This window comes from Scyliorhinus canicula, chromosome 14 (genome assembly GCF_902713615.1).
Source record: "Scyliorhinus canicula chromosome 14, sScyCan1.1, whole genome shotgun sequence".
NCBI classification, from domain to species: Eukaryota; Metazoa; Chordata; class Chondrichthyes; order Carcharhiniformes; family Scyliorhinidae; genus Scyliorhinus; species Scyliorhinus canicula.
The window spans coordinates 17,636,826-17,658,304 of record NC_052159.1 but is presented as its reverse complement, the minus strand read 5'-3'; the positions used below and the strand labels follow the sequence as shown (position 1 = coordinate 17,658,304).

Genomic DNA, 21,479 nt, shown 5'->3' with positions numbered 1-21,479 from the left:
CTGGTCACCACATTTGAGGAGTGAGCGTCCTTGAGAGCAGGCGGAACAGATTTACCAGACGGGTTCCAGCAATTTGAACAAACATTTATATCTGAGTATCGGGGGGTTCTCTTTGGATTAACAAAAGTTGAGGGAAGGTCTGATAGAGACGGACAAGATTATGACAGGTTTAGATAAGTTAGATAAGGTCCCGTAACAGCCTCCCCGAACAGGCGCCGGAATGTGGCGACTAGGGGCTTTTCACAGTAACTTCATTTGAAGCCTACTCGTGACAATAAGCGATTTTCATTTTCATTTAAAGAAACATCTTTCCCATTAACTAATGGTACGAGGACTATCGGGGGACACAGATTTAAGGTCTTGGGTGAAAGATGCCGCGGGGGGGATGTGAAGAAGACGCTGGCTGATAATGCCAGCGGGATCTTCCATATCGCGTCACTGGAATGTGTGCTGGACTTTAACTAAGACCTCAGAAGCATAATATGTTCAGCCTAATTGGGCATCAAATGTATTTGAAATGAAATATCTATTTCAAATGTACAAATAATTTTATAAATATGAAAAAGTATTCACCTTTTATGGCACCTTGCTTGGCTTTTCCCCGGAGGATGTGGGATAATTCGACCGGACTCCAATATTTTCTAGAAGCCTTCAAACGTTGTTATTTAATCTGCTTCAGGCTGAATGCTCTAATCTTTGTCTCAGTGATCCTGCAGTACAGAAAGCATATTTAGCCAAACAGAACGATAACAGCTGGGTCTGATCAGAAAGTGTTTTATTAGAAGTCTTTGAGGCAGGGCGTTGTCAGTTCCAAATCCACAATGGACTCGCTCACATAAACTAGACCAGTCTGCCAGTACGATATTAGAATTCCTACCGTGCAGAGAAGGCCATTCAGCCCATCAAGCCCGTCCTATCCCCATAACCGCATGTAGCCTACAAATCATTGGACACTAAAGTCATCACATAAACTAGACCACTTCACCAGTGCGGATATTAAAATTCCGACAGTGCATTTACGTTTTTCCACATTATATTCCACCTGCCTTGTCCTTGCTGCTCACCAAGCTTTTCGAAATGCCCTTGAAGCCTCTTTACATCCTCCTCACGACTCACATTCCCACCAAGTTTTCCATCATCAGCAGAGGCTTTTTTTTTGGCAAAGTCTAATAAATTATAATATTTATGGGCAAATTTCTCCAGCCATTGGGATTCTCTGTTGCCGCCGGCAGAACAGAATCTGCATGTCGAACCAGCTATCCAGCCAACTGAGCTAAACCTAATGAATATAAGATAGTTAACCAACAAGTTCAGAACTATAACAAGTTTACCAAAGTTACGTACCAACTCAGTCAGGTATGACTCTAATTAAGTTGTAGTTTTTCGTAGAATTGAATTTCTGAAGACTCTTCTATTGCTTATCTGACTTCAGAAGTGACTATCCTCAGTGCTGTCAGCTACTGAGTACATTTTATGTCTTTTAGTTTGGAATTTCCCTCTGATTGAATGACACTGGGGGATATTTCACATCCAGGGTTTTACTTAAAACCACTTTCAGTTTCTAACTTTTGCCTCTCATGAAACCGACGGCCTACAATGATGACACACATTCATCTTTTCTTCACAGTTACTCATCATTGTCTGGAAAGGATACACATGTGACTCTTCAATACAGTTCACCCAACTGGATGGACATTTGCAACATCGCCTGCTCACTCCTGGGCGGAATACAACTAAACCACTTGCCCCCCGGGAAAGGCCTCTTTCTTTCACCGTCAACTTCTCTTCCCCTTGCCTCTATTTTACCCGCACTATTTTGATAATCTGAAAGTCTTCAGCGCTCTAATTGCCGCTCTGCTGTGTGGGTGCTGGGATTTTATGGGAGGCTTGCTTTGACGAAGCAAGGTTGAGGCAGACGATATCGGCCGGGGTTCTCTGTTACGAGCTCGCCGCCGCCGCCGCCGAGAATTTGGCGCTCAGCCGAAGCCACATTGACTGCAGCGGGAGCAGAGAATCCCGTCGGCATGAACGGACGGAGAATCCCACTGATTATTTCTGTCAGATGGGTGAAAGGTTACCGCCGATACTGCTAAGGAAGTATGGCTAAGGTGGTTAAATGTGTAAATGCTCGTGGTTTAACTCCTAAATGTGGAAGTAGTACAGAAAGAGAGTCAATTACCTCACCTTGTTGCTACAAAGGCAATCACAGTCTTGTCAGCACAGTATCTGCACATCCTTTACTGCACCACTGAATAACTAGAACCTGCTTCACGTCTCTTCTCCAGTCATTGCAACACCCCTCAGTGGTGCTCTCATGCTGCTACTTCCAATCACGGCCTCTGCTCTCAGTTTATGGGCAATGAAGCGGTCTGCACGTACATTCATCAATCAACATTTGGCCTTGGGCTGATAAGTGCCACGCAAGTGCCAGGCATAACCATCTTCAACAAGAGACTATCACTGAATCCCCGACTAACAACATCCTGGGGGTTACTATTGACCAGAAACTGATCTGGACCAGCCATATAGGTTAGTGGAAGGATTTGCCGGATGTTCACACTGGCGGGAAATTTCGGTCCCACGCTGGCGCACGAGTTTGCCGACGACGAGGGGCGCAGTCATCCCGAAATCCCATTGACAATGGTAGGTCTGGAAGATCCCGCTGGCAGGCCTCCACTGCCATAAAACATGCAGCGGGGTGGTCGGTACATCCCACCCACTGTGTTTACAAAAGCCGGTCAGAGACTGGGAATTCTGGGAAAAGTAACCTTCCTACTTACTCCTCAAAGTATCTATAAGGCACAAATTAGGAGCGTGATGGAGTACTCTCCACGTACCTGGATGAGTGCAGCTCCAATAATACTTGAGAAGCTGGACACCATCCAGGATAAAGCAGCCCATTTGCTTGTCACCATATTAAATGTTCACTCCCTCAATCACTGGCAAACAGTGGCAGTATGTGCACCATCTACTGGATGCACTGCAACAACTTATCAGGTCTCCTTCGACAACATCTACTAAACTAACAATCTTTACCACCGAGGGGGACAAGGGAAGCAGGTGCATGGGAACACCATGGTTCCCTCCAAGTCATATTCCATTCTGACTTGGAACTATTCAATTAGCTCACTCAATGCTGTTCGGGTCAAAACCTTGAAAGTACCTCCTGAAGAAGGATATGTATTTCACAGGTGCCGCGGAGGTTTAAGAAGGTGGCTCACCACTACCTTCTCAAAGGAAATTAAGGATGAGCAATAAACGTTGGCCTTGACAGCGATGGCCACGTCCTAAGAAGGAGAGTGACATTCCCAGTGCAATATTCAGGGACGGTTGCACTGCTGGAGTTGCCAGCTTTGGGATGAGACATTAAACCAAGCCTCCGTCTTCTCTCTCAGCTGAGCATTAAAGATCCCTTTTTCAAAGAGGAGGCAAGGTGCCTTGGAGGGACTTGGCAATATTTATCCCCCAAAAAGGATTGTTGCTTGTGGGAGCTTGTTGTGCATAAATGGCCACCATGTTTCCTGTATTACAAGAGGCTACAGTTCAAATGCATTTCATTGTCTGGAAAGCATTTTGCGAAAGGCACTTTTCTTTCATTACCTCGAGCTAATGACTGCTGACCATTTTCTCAAATTCCTCTTTCCAGGCCTTGATTCCCTGACGTGCTGGCAGCGAGGGAGTGGGGGAGGAGAGGGGAAGTGATGGCGGTGGGGTGCAGGGGGGGTGCAGTGGAGGGGACCTCCACTGTGAAATTGGGGAGAGATGATCAGGGCAATAGTCAGGCCTACCTCACTCACGATCATTCAGTGTCCTCTTGCACCAATTAAAAGTGCGTACTTTTTCTAATGCCAATTTTACTGCCCTCCCAATTTCATAGTGTTACCATTGATTTTCCCAACCCTGGGCAATCCTGGGACTTAACTTTCGGCCGTCACCCAGGAGGCAAGTGCCCTATCTGAAGACCAGATGAAATAAGAGCAGGAGGAAGTCATACATCCCACTGATGCTGTACCCCACCATTCAACGTGACTGTGAAGCTAAGCCAAGCAGTTTAAACTTAAAATGACGCCTGGGGCTTCATTAACATTTTATGGCCCAATTTCCAGCCAGCCTCAGGCCTCTTCGTTGGGCCTCACTGTCTGTGCCACACCCAGCGTGGGCCCAAAAAGGGGGGTTCAAACAAATTTCTACTTCACTTGTTTAAGGTAACATTTCCGTTCAGATTCTTATCTTCAGAAAAATCAGTTGTTGTTTCTTCATTGCCTGAAACCTCTTTTACCTTGTCTGTTTTGCACGTATCCCAAAGAACCAGGGCCCAGGTAAGAAATATAAATTAATAACACTGTATAAAGAGGACCATTGTAGTGCTAATTGTATTGTTGAGGTTAACAATGACTAAAAAAACTTACAACAACACTCAGCTCAATCACAGTTTAAACCATTTCCTTAACTCCCAGGACTTCCAACTGAAATGAGGCTTTTGTGGGATGTAAGTTGAAAAGGAGATTGTACTTACCTTTAGAACTGGGCCAACAGCTTCACGGGCACAGTTCACTCACATCAGGTAGCTCTGCCATCGCTGGCGCTCGTATATCAGGATTAAAAAAGCCCACAAAGTCTCTTGCCAGTTTCCTCTATTTTACGCACAATGAAACTGCTTGAGCATCGAGCTCACCAAAAAAAAAAAACCTGGGTCTTTCCAAAATGGGACTTCACTGCCTTCATCTGCGAAGAGTCACAGGTTTTTGCTTGTTTCTAGCCCTGGGCGAGGGATTTATTTTAACATTTCCCATGCACCAGGAATGAAAGTAAGTCCAGACATGAAAAGAATTGAGTCTGTTGCCTGATCAGCCAATAGTGTTAACGTTGACACCCGGCACGTCCCTGCCACAATGTATGGGTTAGTTGAGTATGGCAGTGCGAGAATGATAAGAGTTTCAGAGCGCAGAGAGAGGCCATTTGGCCCATCCTCTTTGTGTCAGCTTCTGATGGTGCTATCCGTTCCCTTGTCATTTACTGCTATACTCTAACATTTTAATTCACTTCCCCAGTAAAAGTTATTATGGATTCTGTATTAACCCTCCCGGGACCCATGGGGATGACTCGATTGATCTCCCCAAGGTGGTCGCAGAATATGAGCTCCCCATTGATAGGGTGAGGCCTATGTGTGCGTGGGTTTCCTCCGGGTGCTCCGGTTTCCTCCCAAAGTCCAAAGATGTGCAGGTTAGGTGGATTGGCCATGATAAATTTCCCTTCGTGTCCAAAACCGCCCTTAGTGTTGGGTGGGGTTACTGGGTTATGGGGATAAGGTGGAGGTGTTGACCTTGGGTAGGGTGCTCTTTCCAAGAGCTGGTGCAGACTCAATGGGCCGAATGGCCTCCTTCTGCACTGCAAATTCTATGATATCAGCTTGAACTCACAGAATCAACCCGTAATACCTGGCCTGGATTGGGACCAGCATGGTCAGTAATCTTGGTTGGCACCTATTTGCTGTATGCCGCACTGTGGCCGTTTCTTTTGGTTGTAAATAAACATCTGTTTGAATCACCTTCTCGGATCTCCAGAGCTTTTATAGATTCTGCTGTCATCACTGTTCCAGCTCGAGCAATCCAGCCTTGAAATTCACTAGTGCCCATTCGGAGTGTTGGTGGTGGTGAGGTCTGTGAAGGATAGGAGATATTGGGCCTCTGGCCGTGTTATCATAGAGACAACACAGTGAAGTGGCCCATGGGTGGCATCGTGGCACAGCGGTTAGCACTACCACACAATGCCAGGGACCCAGGTTTGATTCCAACCTTGCGTGACTGTCTGTGTGGAGTTTGCAGTTCTCCCCGAGTCTGCATGGGTTTCCTCCGGGTGCTCCGGTTTCCTCCCACAGTCCAAAGATGTGCGGGTTAGGTGGACTGGCCATGCTAAATTGCCCCTTAGGCTGGGCTTGCAGAATATGATAGGGTATTGGGCCGAGGTGGGGTGCTCTTTCGAAGGGTCAGTGCAGCCTTGGTGGGTCGAATGGGCTCCTTCTGCACTATAGAAATTCTATGATTAATGGGGACAGCCCAGAAATTAATTTCCACTCCCAAACTCTCCTCAAAAAGGCTACCTTTCTCCACCTCCACTTTATTGGCCATCTTCTTGTACCAGCCTCCCCGAACAGGTGCCGGAATGTGCCGACTTGGGGCTTTTCACAGTAACTTCATTTGAAGCCTACTTGTGACAATAAGCGATTTTCATTTCATTTCATCTCCGTCCTCTGCCTCATCCAAACACTTGTCACCTTCAGCTCCATAAACATCTGTTGTCCGTTGCCTATGGTCAAACTACTTATCCAAGGCAATCCTCAATGTTATATTTGGCTCTCAATCCCCATTTAAAATACTCATCCTAACTCCCTCAAGGCCTTGATCCTCCTTTTCTCTGGAGTCCGCGCCAGCCTTACAACCTTTCTCCTGACTCCTCTGTTCCTTTGACGTATTAGCTTCTAATTTTGGCCTGTGAAGTCTCTGCCTTTGGCCACCTAGGTATCATGCTTTAGAATTTCCTTCCTAAACTCCCCCACCTGTTCTGGGCATACAAGACTCCCCTCAAATAAATTGAGGGCCTGTTCCTGTGCTGTATTGTTCTTTGTTCTTTGTTCAAATCTCATCTCTTTGTCCACACTTTCAGGCACCCCTTTCCATATCTCCTGTTTGTCTTGGCAGCCATTAACCCTATATCTTTGTGAGGTTCCTGAGAATCAATTTCTACATATTGTTGCCCGCATCCTATCTTGATCTGATAAGGAAGAATGCGCAGGGTTATGGGGAGAAGGCGGAGAGCTGGTACAGGCACGGTGGGCTAAAAGAGCTCCATAACAATTCTGTGATTCTGTCAAGTCTCGTGTAACCACGATCAAAACCAAGCTTTTGATTACCCATCCTAATACCTGCTTATGTAGCTCAGTCTCACATTCTCTTTGATAATGATTCTATTAAGCAACATTAAAAATGTTATGGCATTAAAGGGCAGCACGGTAGCACAAGCGGTAGCACAGATGGATAGCACTGTGGCCTCACAGCGCAAGGGTAGCTGAAGTCCAAATAAAAGCCCCTAATTTCACTAATCAATGCTGGATGATCGTGTTGACGAAATTATGTGAAACAATTAAACCAGATCCTATGATGGCCTTGTTTGGAGCCATACAATCTATTGAAGGTTAAAGGGCTGGCTGGCAAAAGCTTTTGATCCACCTCTCAAGCAAGTCAACCAATCCTCTCTCGAATCAAGGCCAGAGTTGAATCAGTGGAGTGTCAAATTCTGGCCTAAGTGAGGATTTTAGAACTACGGAATCCCTACAGTGCAGAAGGAGGCCATTTGGCCACTCAAGTCTGCACTGACCCTCTGAAAGAGCACCCTACCTAGGCCCACTGCCCCGCCCTATTCCCCAATCCCATAACCCCACATAACATACACATCCTCAGGCCCAAAGAGACATGGCCAATCCACCTAACCTGCACATCTCTGGATTGAGGGAGGAAACTGGAGCTCCCGGAGGAAACCCACGCAGACACGGGGAGAAAGGGCAAACTTCACACAGTCACCCAAGACCGGAATTGAGCCCGGTTCACTGGCCCTGTGAGGCGTTTCAGGTGAGACAGAGAGAATTCCATGTCAATATTGATTAGATTGTTGGGGTTTAATGACAGGTACATTGTTAAACAGGTGCTGGGTATTTGTACACCTATAAATGGGGCTAACTGGGACACTGGGTGGTTGCAGGAATATTGACTGTGAACTAAGTCATAAACTCTCTCCCACAAAACAAGCCATTGTGTCCTCATTTTAACTTCACCAGCCAGCATGGATTCAGCTAATGACCCAGAATATGTGCGATGTGCCCAAAATTCCTAGTGCCTGCCCTTATTCATGGCAGGAAGTGTCCTTTTTTGACTGCCCCAATCCCAGGAATTTGAGGACTGGAGTTTATTATGTGCTAAAAATGCATGCAGGAAAGGATATTCTCCAAATCATCTCGCAGCAGTGAAGCCCTGTCAGCTCAACTAATTAATTCCTGCAGCGGAATCATGGAATAGAATCTATACAGTGCAGAAGGAGGCCATTCTGCCCATCAGAGTCTGTACCGACCCTCTGAGAGAGCACCCTGCACAGGCCCATTCCCCCGCCCTATCCTTGTAACCCCAACTAACCTGCTCATCTTTGGACACTAAGGGGCAATATAGCATGGCCAATCCACCCTACCCTGCACATCTTTGGACTGTGGCACCTGGGGGAAACCCACGCAAACATGGGGAGAATGTGGAAACTCCACACAGACAGTCACCCAAGGTGGGAATCAAACCCGTGTCTCTGGCACCGCGAGGCAGCAGTGCTAACCACTGAGCCATTGTGCAGCCCCCTTATAATTGCAATCGTTTTTGTAAGAGTTGACAAACAGAGATTGCCCAAAGTGACACAATTGGAGGACGTCATTCCTTTACCAGATCTGGGATTGCTCGCATTTCAATGAGCGTCTCCCTTGGGTACAGACAAGTCCATGAAAGCGCAACGCAGAGGTCTGGAAGCCATCTCCATCTGAGAAGTTTGGTAAAATGCCAACAACGTTGCGCATTATTTCTCAGCTACTCACACTCACAAAATGTTACACAACGCTCTGAGGTTGCAGTGACGTCCTGGAAGTGGAAGGTACAAGGATGAAGAAATTAACAAGGGGGGGGGGGAGAGACTTTTAACTCTCTCAAAATCCACTCACTGTTGCACAGAGTTAAAGTCCGGGCCCCAAAAACGTCTGCAGGGTTGGAGCGAAAGTCGCTAACGTCATCATGCCGGCCCTCAAAACTCCATTCCCTTCATAAACTTCAGAAGAAACCTCTCTACCCAGAGTGGCCAGAATGTGGAACTTGCTACCACAGAGAGTGGCTGAAACAAGTAGTATTGGTACATTTTAAGGTGAAACAAGACCGATCTGGTTGGAATAAATTGCCCGCACCTGTGCTCCAATCCAGATTGCCTCTCCCAAATGTTAATGAGGACATTAAAAGCAGAAGAGAGAGAGAGAGGGGGAGAGAAAGCAAATTGTGATACTATCTCATCAAATGTGCCAATGATAACATCGGCAATGGAAATTTCTAAGTTTGTGGGCACGATTCCTTGGGTCCGTTCACCCTTTAAAGATGGCATACTGATCATGGTTTAGCCGGCCATTCCGGCTTCATCACCCTATCAAAGCGATGGCACAAATAGAGTGTCAGAAGATCTGGACAGAAAACCTGAGAGAAACATGGCAGTTTTCATTCAGAACCTGACTCTTTGTCATTTTTTAGGGGGAGAATTCCGCCCTTTGGGTGAGATGTTCACAGCTGTTCACATCGCCGCGATCTGCTGGGATAACCTGAGATTTTGCTCTCTGGTCCTAGACTCCCCCACAAGGGGAAACAACCTCTCAACATCTATTCTGTCAAGTCCCCAAACAATCCTTTATGTCTCAATAAAGTTGACTCTCATTCTTCTAAATTCCAATGAGTACAGTACCATTGGCTGAGGGTGGACCAGAAGATCCTTATTACCAGCCAATGGCGTGCCATCCCCCATCACAGAGAAACACGTATGTAACCTGGTTGGTTTCTGAAACTTGGTGGGCGCGATTCTCCGAGCCCCGCACCGGGCCGGAGAATCGCCGCAACCGTGCCATGACGCTCGATGTCGCGAGTGATTCTCCGAGGTGCGGAGAATCAGCGCCATTTGCGGCAGTGTGTTTGATGCCGTGCCGGCCGCTGGATTCGGCGTGGCCACCACTTCTCCGGGCCCGGATGGGCCGAGCGGCCGCGTGGAAAAACAGAGTCCCGCCGGTGCCGTTCACCCCTGATCGCTGCAGACGGGAACTCTGCGCGAAGGGCCGGGGGAGCAGCCTGTGGGGCGGGCAAAAGCGCTCTTTCACTGGGGGGGGGGGGGGGCTCCGATGGGGTCTGCCCCGCGATCGGGGTCCACCGATCGGCGGGCCGGCCTCTCCCCCACCCGGGCCTACTTTGTTGTGCGGCCGGCCCCTGAACACCCACGCCATGTTGCGTAGGGGCCGGCGCGCTGAAGAAGTCCCACGCGCATGTGCGGGTTGGCGCAGCCCAACTGCGCATGCATGGATTGGCGCGGTGCCCATTTGGCGCCGGGAAGGGAGGCTCGTGCGGTGTGAACCACTCCAGCGCCATGCTGGCCCCCTGTGAGGGACAGAATCCGTCATCCCCGTGACGGCGCGAACACATCGTCTCCATTTTGGAGAATCGCCCCCAGTATTCCTGGCAGTGAGGGTCCCTAACAGACCTTATGCTCCTTATGGGCGAATAGCCTAATAACTGTTTCACACATGGACACTACATTGCTGATTTATTTTGCTTTTTACTAATATGGAATGCAGTACATTCCCATTTCCCTGTCATCGCAATCGAGACATAGGAAGCTGTTTATAAATAGGTACTGATCAGACCGATTTCTAGACCCTTACCTAGTGGCTTGCATTCATATAGAGCCTTTCACCGTCTAAGGATGTCCCAAAGCACCTTCCGGTCAATTCAATACTTTGGAAGTGTAGCCACGGACAAGGATGTGCAGCCGACAAACGGCTGGAGAATTTCCGCCCTTATGTCTAACTTTGATTCTTTAAAAGCAAAATGAAAAAGATTGACGGCAAACTTAGAGAAAGAGGGAGAAGTTGAAAGGATGGAATAAATGTTGCTATATATTTCGATATTTCCCTCCGTCCCTATTGGTAATTGGCTTGCAACTCGTAGGATCTTAATAGGCCCAGGGAGGAAACTTTTATCCATTAGATTAAAGTGATAGTTTTTTAGGAATGATTCCCAGATGAGGTACTGTGCACCCAGCGCATGTCCCTGGAAGAATTTGTGATTCACAAAGTCCTCTCGGGAATGAACTTCCTAACCATTCAAGGCCATCAGGTTCAAATCATGGATCAGAGGACCCCGAGCTGCTGAGCTGTCAGTCAATCATGTGGGCAGGGCTGGATATTGGTAGCTTCTGATGTTTGGGAGGGATGTCAATGCCCTTTCAACTCGTAGAGAGTGTGGACTCCCCAATGGATTTTACTGAACACAAGGATCACGCTCTATGGCCACAATGTGCATACTCTGCATCAGCTCCTGTATGCTCCCACAGGGAGTAACAGGGACATTGGTAAATGGATTAATGATTACAGATTGAATCGGGTCCTGTGGATGACCAACTGTCGAACTCAGACAGTCAGGCAGTCGCATCCAACCGCCTAAACTGTGTGTATCTCAGAGGAGAGAAGAGGGTCACTGTCAGCACATGGCGAGTTACCTGGCACAAGTAGGCTGAAGCAAGTCTAGATGGAAGGGGTAGCTCTTCTGCCAGCTCTCTGAAGAGCGAGGCCACTGCTGGGGACCCGCACAAGGACTTCAATGGGGCAACCTCCAGGAGGGTCTGGCACTAACATGGCATCACAAAGCCCTTTGGAGCCTATCCTTTGCACCATGGAATCTGTGACCAGCTCCATGGCTGACCCACAATGTAATGAAGCAGCTGGTGAACCAGCTTCCACGGCTGCACTGTCAGAACCGGCAGATAGTGAAGGATTAGGTTAGATCGGTGTTTGATGGCCGTGGCAGACACCATGGTCTCTTTCTGTGCTGTAAAACTCTATGACTGTGACTCAAGACCATGTCTGATGGAAGCTCAGACTGAAGTCAGGAAATCCGTACTTCCTGCCATCTGGATGCCTTGCAGTGTCCGATTATTCCCATCAATACTCTGGATCTCAGTACTCAAAGGGGCATTCATAAACTCATGCTGCAGGCCAGCAAACTGCCTCTGACTACACTTGCAGAGTACAGAAGTCACGAGGAGTCCTGAAAAGGTCAGTCCAAGAAGTTTTATTGCTGCTACAAAGGTAAGCCGTACAGCAGTGGAGTGAACAACTGGCCCCTTTCTGGGACGGCTGTTATTGGGTGAAATTGACAAGTCCCACTGTTGGGCCTCTGTCCCTCCAGTGGGTGAACTCTTCTTCCACCAGCCCCATGGGGAGATCAGTCGGGTCATCCCCGCAGGGTCTGGGGAGGGTTACAACACAAGAGGGAGTGGCAGTGTGAAGCATAGAGCTCTTGCTATCTCTCAGGATTACATTGTGTGACTCCCACCATGGCCACCACACCGGTGCCCTTGCCATTGCCACTCGGCTAGCCAGTCCAGACAAGCTGAGATGGTGGAGTCTGAAGCTGACCCCAGGGCCCAGAGTTGCTTGAGGGCCCCTGTAAAGCTACCTGCCTCGGCTACAATGAAAGTCAGCAGTGAAGGGGAACAGTGCGATTGGATGATGTAAGGGTGGAGAAAGGTGGGGAAATGTTAGTCAGGGGGGGTGACCTGATAATCTTCTCTCTGACAGCCTCGTCCAGTTATATGGAAACCAGGGTGCCTCCACTCGACCAGCTCCTCCTTTTTCTTTGCAATTTACCTTCTGAACGTGCTCTCTCCGATACTGGCCACTTTGCATAGTAGGAATTAATGCCATTGCAGCCCCAGTACCTGGGTCAAGTATTCATATGACCTCCCCAACGGTAAGAACCAGCTCTCAAAACCAAACTCCAAAAACATTCCAGATAACGTGCACGCACTTCGTAATGGGAGAAGGTCTTCAAAATGACCTTACCACCTTGCTAAGTTGCCCGGTTACTTAAATAACAGTGCTGTTCTTATAATAATAATCTTTATCGTCACAAGTAGGCTTACATTAACACTGCAATGAAGTTACTGTGAAAAGCCGCTAGTCGCCACACTCTAGTGAGCCTGTTCGGGTACATAAAGGGAGAATTCAGAATGTCCAATTCACCTAACAGCACGTCTTTCGGGACTTGTGGGAGGAAACCGGAGCACCCGGAGGAAACCCACGCAGACACGGGGAGAACGTGCAGACTCCGCACAGACAGTGACCCAAGCCGGGAATCGAACCTGGGACCCTGGTGCTGTAAAGCAACATTGCTAACCACGGTGCGAATGACAGATTTGTTGAATGCACTGGCGTGGCCCAAATTAGGGTAATGGACATCGCATCAGGCAGTGAGATTGTGTGACATTGGGATTGCAATGGCCCAACTGCTTCCAGTGCATGCAGGGAATGCCTCTGTGAATGATCTTTTCAAAAGGGTCCACTGTGCACCCGAAGGAGCTGGCAGTGCAGCACCCACCCACAGGGGGGCAGAGGTGGCACTATGGCTATGAATGTTGTGCTCACAACCTCGACGTGGACACACCTTCATGTTTGTGGAATCTCTGGCATGGCACCATGACACCGCACATTTACTGGATGATTAAAGACTGCCCACTTTTAACTGCAAATGCAAGATGAGAAAGGTTTCACTCCAGTTATTAACTGTGCGGCCGTCGTGGTGTCGTGTTGTTAATCCAAACCACTTTGTGGTGAAGGGGCAGTCCAGACTTTGAAAACTCTTTCCCCAAGAGTCTCATTTGTGTAATTGAGAAGAAGATGATGCAGAGCCACTGGACCCTTGGTTCTTTCCACTTTGACTAACACAAGAAAGATTTCTGGATTTTCCCTTTACCCTTTCACAGTCCAGCATTTAGTCCTTACCCCGAATTGCCATTGAACTGAATAGTTTCCTCGGCCTGTCAGCCATGGATCCAGGGTCATGTGGAAGTCGGACTAGTTAAGGCTGCCAGATTTCTTTACTTGACAGGGCGCACCCTGCCCTGCCCCTGACCAGCAGGGGTCTTCAACGGCCTGGAAGACCTCCGAGGCACCATTACACCAGGTCCACATTTGTGGATCCCGGGACTCACCGGCCGCACCTGTGAGACCTCGCTCGGGTGCCAATTAGTTCTGGTCCACACAAATACTGATGCAGGGGCAGGGGCAGGGTGGCACCCTGGCACTTCCCCAGGCACCTGGACACCGTGGCCCGTGGGGCTGTTTAGCGCACTGGGCTAAATTGCTGGCTTTGAAAGCAGACCAAGCAGGCCAGCAGCACGGTTCGATTCCCGTAACAGCCTCCCCGAACAGGCGCCGGAATGTGGCGACTAGGGGCTTTTCACAGTAACTTCATTTGAAGCCTACTCGTGACAATAAGCGATTTTCATTTCATTCACCTTGGAACTGCCACCCAGGCATCCTAGCAGTGCGACCCTGGCACAACCAGGGTTCCAGGCTGGCACTGCCAAGGAATCCAGATGCCAGATTGGCACTGCCAGGTGTCAGGTCCTGGGGGGCTTTGTCAGGAGGAGGGGAGGTGAATGAGGGATTCCCAGGGGCTTCCCCAACTTTGAAGGGTTGGGGGAAGGGGTCAAAAAAGTGAGGGGGCCCGAAATCTGGGGGGGGGGGGGGGGGGGGGGGGGGAGGATGCAGGGCTGCCGGATAAAATGGCGTCCAGATCTGCGAGGAGCCTTTCCAGCTGGCAAGATCAGCTCACCAGCAGGAAATTCCTTGGAAGGGAGAAACTCTCAGTTAAATGTGCCATTCAACAAACGTTAACTTAAGTCCACTGAATTGGGCCCAGGATCCGAGTGTACAGGTTCACAGAGTTCTTTGGGGGGGAATGGTAATTGGCAATTATTTTTAGTAAGAGGAGATAGGGATGAACGTGGGAACGTGGGAACGATGAACATGAGGATTGTTGCATATGAGTAGGGGGCAAAGCCAAGATGAGGTTGCCTCCATAATTTGGGTGGGGAATCTATGGTTGGGTGAAGGTACTTCAGTGGGTCGTGGGGAAGTCACCATCTGTAAACCAGTCTCCTGTTGAGGTATTGGTATTGGTGTTGGTATTGGTATTGGTGTTGGTATTGGTATTGGTGAGGTACTGGTGAGGATACCAATACCTTCATCCAATGGAATTTGGAGACAAATTAGGTGACTTCTTTGTGAGGGAGCTAACATTTGGGAGTCAGTGCAAGGCGGGATAAGAACTACTAATGTACCAATAAGGTTACAGGAGGGAAAAAGAGAAAACCCCAAGTCCCACACTTAACCAATGGAATTTAAAGACCACAGAAATGATGGGGGAAGGAAATGGGATGAATCAGAATCATATCAGCCAGAGCAAAAGAAAGAAGGGAGATTGAAATTGGATTGAGAGAGAAAAAAAAGGGCAGAGGGAAGCATTTAAAAAGGTCATTTTAAAATAAAATATTGAGGAACAATTTACTCGTCCCAGGTATGAGAACCTTGGACCTCCAATGGAATTACATCACACAGTAATTCACTCCTTGCGCCATGAAGTACCAGCTCTATCTTTCTGCGGAAAGTTTAATCCCTGTTTGCCCTGTCAATCCATCAATTTCATGAAACTCATAGGATGCCTGATGGCGAGCTCTCGTTAATGGGAGGCCGATAGACTAGCAATTGAACAGCGATTTACCATTCTTCCCCACATTTAACACTGTGCATATTAAATCACCGAATCAGAATCCCTACAGTGCAGAAAGAAGCCATTTGGCGCATCATGTCTGCACCGACCTGCCGAAGGAGCACCTTGCCCACCCGACCCCTGAAATTCCACCTAACCTTTGGACACTAAGGGGAAATTTAGCATGGCCAAACCACCCTAACCTGCACATCTTTGGACTTTGGGAGTAAACTGGAACACCCGGAGGAAACCCATGTAGACATGAGGATAATATGCAAACTCCATACAATCACCCAAGATCGGAATCGAACCCGGGGGTGGGAATCACCCCTACCCGGCGGGGCGGGGGGGGGGGGGTCCCAGCGGGACGGAGTGGCATGAACCACTCCGGCGTCGGGCCGCCCCAAACGTGCAGAATCCTCTGCACCTTCAGGGGCTAGGCCCGCCCTGCAGTGGTTTGCGCCGTGCCGGCCGGGGGAAAGGGGCTTGGCACCATGCCAACCTGCGCCAAAGGGTCTCCGCCGCCCGGCGCGCGTCGGTGCATGCACGGGAGCCCCAGTGAGTGCTGGCATCATCCCCGCGCATGCGCAGAGTGATTTGCTTCCGCATCAGGATTGACTCAGGACCACAGCCTCCGGTGCGGAAGGATAGAGTGCCCCCATGGCACAGGCTCGCCCGTGGATCGGTGGGCCCCGATCACGGGCCAGGCCACCGTGGGGGCACCTCCCGGGGCCAGATCCCCCTGCGCCCCTCCCAAGAACCCTGGAGCCCGCCCACGCCGCCAGGTCCCACCAGTAAGGGACCTACTCCAATTTACGCCGGCGGGACCGGCAACAGATGGGCGGGACTTCGGCCCATCGCGGGCCGGAGATTTCGGGCAGCCCCGGCGCCCATTGAATCGCGCCGGACCCTGCCATTCTCCGAAGCGGGCAGCGTGACGCACGCCGGACCGGTTTTTGGGTGGCGGGAGAACTCGGAGGACGGCGGGGATGGGCTCACCTTCCTCTCACATCCGTGCCCTAACATCCATCAAACAGCTGACAAACTTATGATCTCTGCCAACAACAATCAACAATATAGCAATGCAGGGGGGGACCGCATTGTATTGCGCACCCCGAGCCCCTACCCCACTCTCTCGGAACAGTTTTCATTTAGATGCTGGTGGCCTGGTAGTGTTGCATTGCAGAAGAGACATCTCCACGGGATTGCATCTGGCTATTAACAGCAACATTGGTAGTCGCTACTCCAACCTCCGACCAAGTGACAGCTGTGAAAAGCCACAGTGCACCTGCTGGACCAACCCAACCACAAGTAAAAGGCTGAGAGCTACCTGAGCCCACACACGCACAAGCTCACATCAATGACACGTTTCCCCCACTACCGCAAACAAAACAATTGGGAACATCAAGCGGTAAGTTGCTAAGATGCAACAAAGAGAAACCAGCCACAGGTCACTGGGTCACGGTGCAGGTGGCTGCCTTACACACAATGGTCACAGCCAAGGTAGCTATCGACCTGCTGCAATCTGCCTCAGCTGCTCAGGGCTGGGTGAGGTGAAGGATAGCGCCAGCTTGGATACCCCATGCCTGGTAATGTATCCCATTCCTCCTCATGGACAGTAATCAGAAGGGAATTAAACACAGGAAATTCTGGAAACACAAGCAACTCAATGGAGAGAGAAACAGAGTTAAAGGGTGTAAATGTCCGGCCTCGCCACGCCCGGCTCGGTGACACGCCAAGGCTGTTAAATCCCTCTCGCGGGATTTGCGACGCTCGGGACGCTAGCGCAGTCCCGCAAGACATCGTGGTTTGGATCTTGCCCGCACTGGGCAGGGTCCAGATTTGCATATTTAAGTGAGCAGTTACCTTCACCTAAACATGGCTACACCGGAGTATCCTAAGGCCGGGGATTGAACGGCCGTGCCTGGGGGACCTCGCTGTGGCGCTGTTTAGCACTGGTTTCCACAAACGTGGACCAGGCATAACGGCACTTGAGGGGGTCTCCCAGGCGACCGGAGACCCCCAGGTGGCCGGGCTCTGGGAAGGGTGGTCCCTTGCACTCCTGATGCCACCTGGGAAAGGTGGCGCTGTCATCCTGCAAACTTGCCACTGATAGCCTGACACATTGGCACAGCCACCTGGCCATCATGGCAGGACCGCACTGACATTGCCAGGGTGCCCAGTTGGCACTGCAAGGCTGGCCTGGCAATTGCCAAGATACCAGGCTGGCAGTGCCCCAGGTGTCAGGTTGCCCATGACGGGGGCCGAGCCTGGGGGGGTGGTGCCCTGCTCTCATGAAGTGGGGTGAGGGGGGTGCTCATGGACCCCTCAATCGGTAAGTTGGAGCTTTGGGCGTGGGGGGTCCAGAGGCCCCGGTGGGAGGCTGGACATATCGGGGCAGCGTTGAAAGATGGCGCCTTGAACTCTTCCTCCATTGACAAGCTGAGCTCGTCAATGCAGGGAGTGAGGTAGGTACAGCCCCGGTGGGATGTTCCCCGCAGAGGCCTTCCAAAAAAGCAGAGTCCCATTTGATAGCGGGGTCGTTCTCTGTGCTGCGGGCTCCGAGAAACACTCCGCTATTCGCATCCAAAGCTAGACTTTCTTCCGCTAAAGTGCGCCCAACATTTCAGCCCAGTGACCTTTCATCAGAACTGAATAAAGATAGGGAGCCTCAAACAAATGAGAGGGGGAAGGGTGAACAAGAGGGAAGGTCTGTGATAGGGTTGATGTTTGGAGAGGTTAAATGACAAAAGGTTTTGTGATTCAAAAGCCAAAGGGGGTGGTAAAGAAACAAAAGATATATCTAGATGAGGTGTGAATGGCTGGGTAGCAGACAGAAATGAACAAAAAAATCAAACCAGCAAAAAAAACAGAATGGGGGCAGAGATTATGATCTAAAATTGTTGAAATTAATGATGAGTCCAGAAGAGACAATGGAGTGTCTGAGGTACTCAGGGCCGGCTCAAGGCACCGGCAACTCGGGCAGTCGCCCGGGGCGCCATGTGCTCGGGGGCGCCAGAGACTCGGGTCCCGCGCATGCGCAGTTGGGCCGGTGCCAACCAGCGCATGCGCGGTGGCCGCCCGCCCCTAGGGCGGTCCCCCGGCTCTGTCCGCCCCCCCGCTCAGTCCCCCCCCGCCCCCCCTCGGGTCCGCCCCCCCCGCCCCGCCCTCGGGTCCGCCCCCCCTTCGGGTCCGCCCCCCGCGTCCGCCCCCCCCGCGTGTCCGCCCCCCTCTCGGGTCCGCCCCCCCCGCCCCGCCCTCGGGTCCGCCCCCCCTTCGGGTCCGCCCCCCGCGTCCGCCCCCCCGCCCCCCCCCTCGGGTCCGCCCCCCCCTCGGGTCCGCCCCCCCCCCCCCCTCCTCGGCCTCGCCCCCCCCCTCGGCCTCGCCCCCCCCTCGGCCTCGCCCCCCCCTCCTCGGCCTCGCCCCCCCCCCTCCTCGGCCTCGCCCCCCCCTCGCCCCCGCCCCCCCCCCTCGGCCCCGCCCCCCCCCCCCCCCCCCCCTCGGCCCCGCCCCCCCCCTCGGCCCCCCCCCCTCGGCCCCGCCCCCCAAGGGTGCCGAAGTTCAGCTTGCCCGGGGCGCCAGCAACCCTAGAGCCGGCGCTGGAGGTACTGTTCCGTGAGCTTGTGTTAAGCTTAGAAAAAACAATTCTTACAGTGCAGAAGGAGGCCATTCAGCCCATCGAGCTGGCACTAACCCTCTGAAAGAGCACCCTACCGAGGCCTACTCCCCCACTTGTCCCCATAACCCCACCTAATCTGCACATCTTTGGACACTGAGGGGCAATTTAGTGTGGCCAATCCATTTAACCTGCATATCTGTGGACTGTGGGAGGAAACTAGAGCACCCGGAGGAAACGCACGCAGACACGGGGAGAAAGTGCAAACTCCACACAGACAGTCCCCCAAGGCCAGATTTGAACCAGAGACCCTGATGTTGTGAGGCAGCCGTGCTAACCACTGAGCCGCCGTGCCGCCCATGGAGCTTCACTGAAACAGCGCAGCAGGTCAGGGACAGAAAGGTCAGGGTGGTAGCATTGTGGAGAACTGGAATGACAGGCAACTGTAAGCTCAGTACCATGCATGCAAGCATGCCGACAATACTGTACTTGCTACTCACAACGTGGTCTCCTCTACATTGGCGAAACCAAACGCAAACGGACCATTTTGTAAAGCACCATCAATCAGTTCACGAGAACTATTGTTGGTATTGAGCCACTGTTGTAACGTTAAAAAACGCAGGAACCCGATTTGTGCGCAACAAAGTCCCACGAACAACAGCTGAGATAATGACGCGATAACAGGCTTTTTAGTGATATTGGTTGAGGAATAAACACTGACACGGACGCAGGCGAGACTTCCCCCACTCTTGCATGCAACAGCACCATGGGATCCTTCATGCCCAACCGAGAGCGATAGGCCGAAGGAGGGCATCTGTGACGGTGCAGCAGTCCCTCAGTGTCCCACAACCTTCTGACTCCGGAGCAAGCAGCCTACCTCATGAACCAGGGACGAAACAGAGCATCAGTGGATGCTCGTCAGGCACATCCTTCATGGACTCATGGATAAACGATAGCAGAGAAGACACACGTCAAAATTGAGACTTGTTAGAATGTTTGTGTGACAGCTTTTGAGGACTTGGGTTTGCAGCTGTGGACAGCATAGTGGTGACTTTGCGCACTTTCCCTTGCAGCTGTGGGGAGGGCAAGCGTGCGAGCTACCCCCCCTCTGTCAGCAAAAGCGGTTTGCTCAGGAAAACTGATCAAGAATCGCAACATAACCGCGACGCTGAGTCCAAAGCCCTGGGCAGTGCTCCGCGTCGGGAGCAATGACGTCTTGGCGACAAAGTCCAGCACATTGAAAAAACCTCCATCGAGCAGCCTTGACACTAATACGTGACAGAAAGTGAACAATCTAGTAAATAGCAATTAATATTGTAACATCGTAGCTATGATTATAACTATTGCCAGCTTGCTAACATCAACTTGAACTCTTTCCATTCGCCCGGCAACCGGGTCTGTACATCGCTGGTTCCTCCCCTGCCATGTGGTTGCTGTGCAACAATATTTTTGTCCAACTTGCAGACGAAAGAAGTTCAAAGTTGCGAATAAAAGGTACTTGTGGGCCGAGTCTGCTATGTGTTACTGAGAGTCTCTCGACCACAAACAGCTAACAACGGTTTTTACGTTAGAGACTACATTCTGCCCTTCCCTTGAGACTTTGCCTCATCAGGTGGACAGCTGAACAGGAATTTGTGCTGCTATTTCCATCTGCTATTCTGATAGAGCGCAAATCTCAGTGTGTAAATTTAATTTGAAGAAACACCACATGAGATGTGCTGTCTCTCTCTCTCTCTCCACCAGCCAAATTTGTAATTTATCATAACGTGATGAAACGGTGTTAATAAGGCATTTGAAGAGCAGAAATGCAGGTTGTGTCGATGTGTGTACATGCAGGTACATGAACGCAGAAAGCTTGACAGACAATACATGCAGCAAGAGAGTAAACTGCTGGATAACTCACCAAGCAAGTCTGAGGCTGACTGGCACGCGATAGAACTGCAACATCTCTGCACCCTTGCGTGATCCTTTTGAAAGCTGTACCCATACCTGCCACAGGAAATGACGCTTCAGAAGGAAACGCCTGATTTCCTGGCTTCTCTCAGCTCAAGATCGTTAAACCCCACACGCAAATTTCAAACTGGCACTTTTAATGGGTTTTTTGCAATTCATCCCTCTTCCCTTTCAAAACAATAGTTGTCCATAAGTGAAGATATATTTAAAACAACAACATGGAATAGAAAGGCGCAATTGATCTGACGGAATCACGCCTTCAACCAAGTTTTCTGTGCTGATTTTGCGCCTTGGAGTTAACTTATCTGCAATGAACACCCCGGCAAACAAAATTCTATTTTGCAACAGTGCTATGTTTCTCGCAGGAAGCCTTGAACACGGAATTAGTTCCCTTCAGTTCTCTCTCAGTTTAACCACATATGGTGCACACCCTTTGTGTGGTTGCATTAGATTTACAAGTTTGCTCACCTAGTCTTCACCATTTCTTGCTGTTAGTTCCCTGTGATTGTCTCCCCAAAATCAGTGGCACA

General features: G+C 50.5%; 1 protein-coding gene across 5 annotated transcripts in view; it reads right to left on the bottom strand.

The window, feature by feature from the left end:
• Positions 1-21,077, bottom strand: part of LOC119977628 (P2Y purinoceptor 8-like) — a 30,972-nt gene extending 9,895 nt beyond the window's left edge. For 2 of the 5 annotated variants that reach the window (XM_038818775.1, XM_038818779.1), the window contains exons 1-2: positions 20,900-21,077; positions 574-710 (exon numbers count right to left, since the gene is read on the bottom strand). The gene's annotated coding sequence lies outside the window, so the exon portion shown is untranslated. Of the gene's footprint in view, positions 1-573; positions 711-1,344; positions 1,582-4,516; positions 4,536-8,746; positions 8,807-20,899 lie in introns of those variants that run through there. The other 3 variants (XM_038818777.1, XM_038818778.1, XM_038818776.1) reach the window with 3 other exon arrangements.
• Positions 21,078-21,479: the final 402 nt, after the last annotated feature.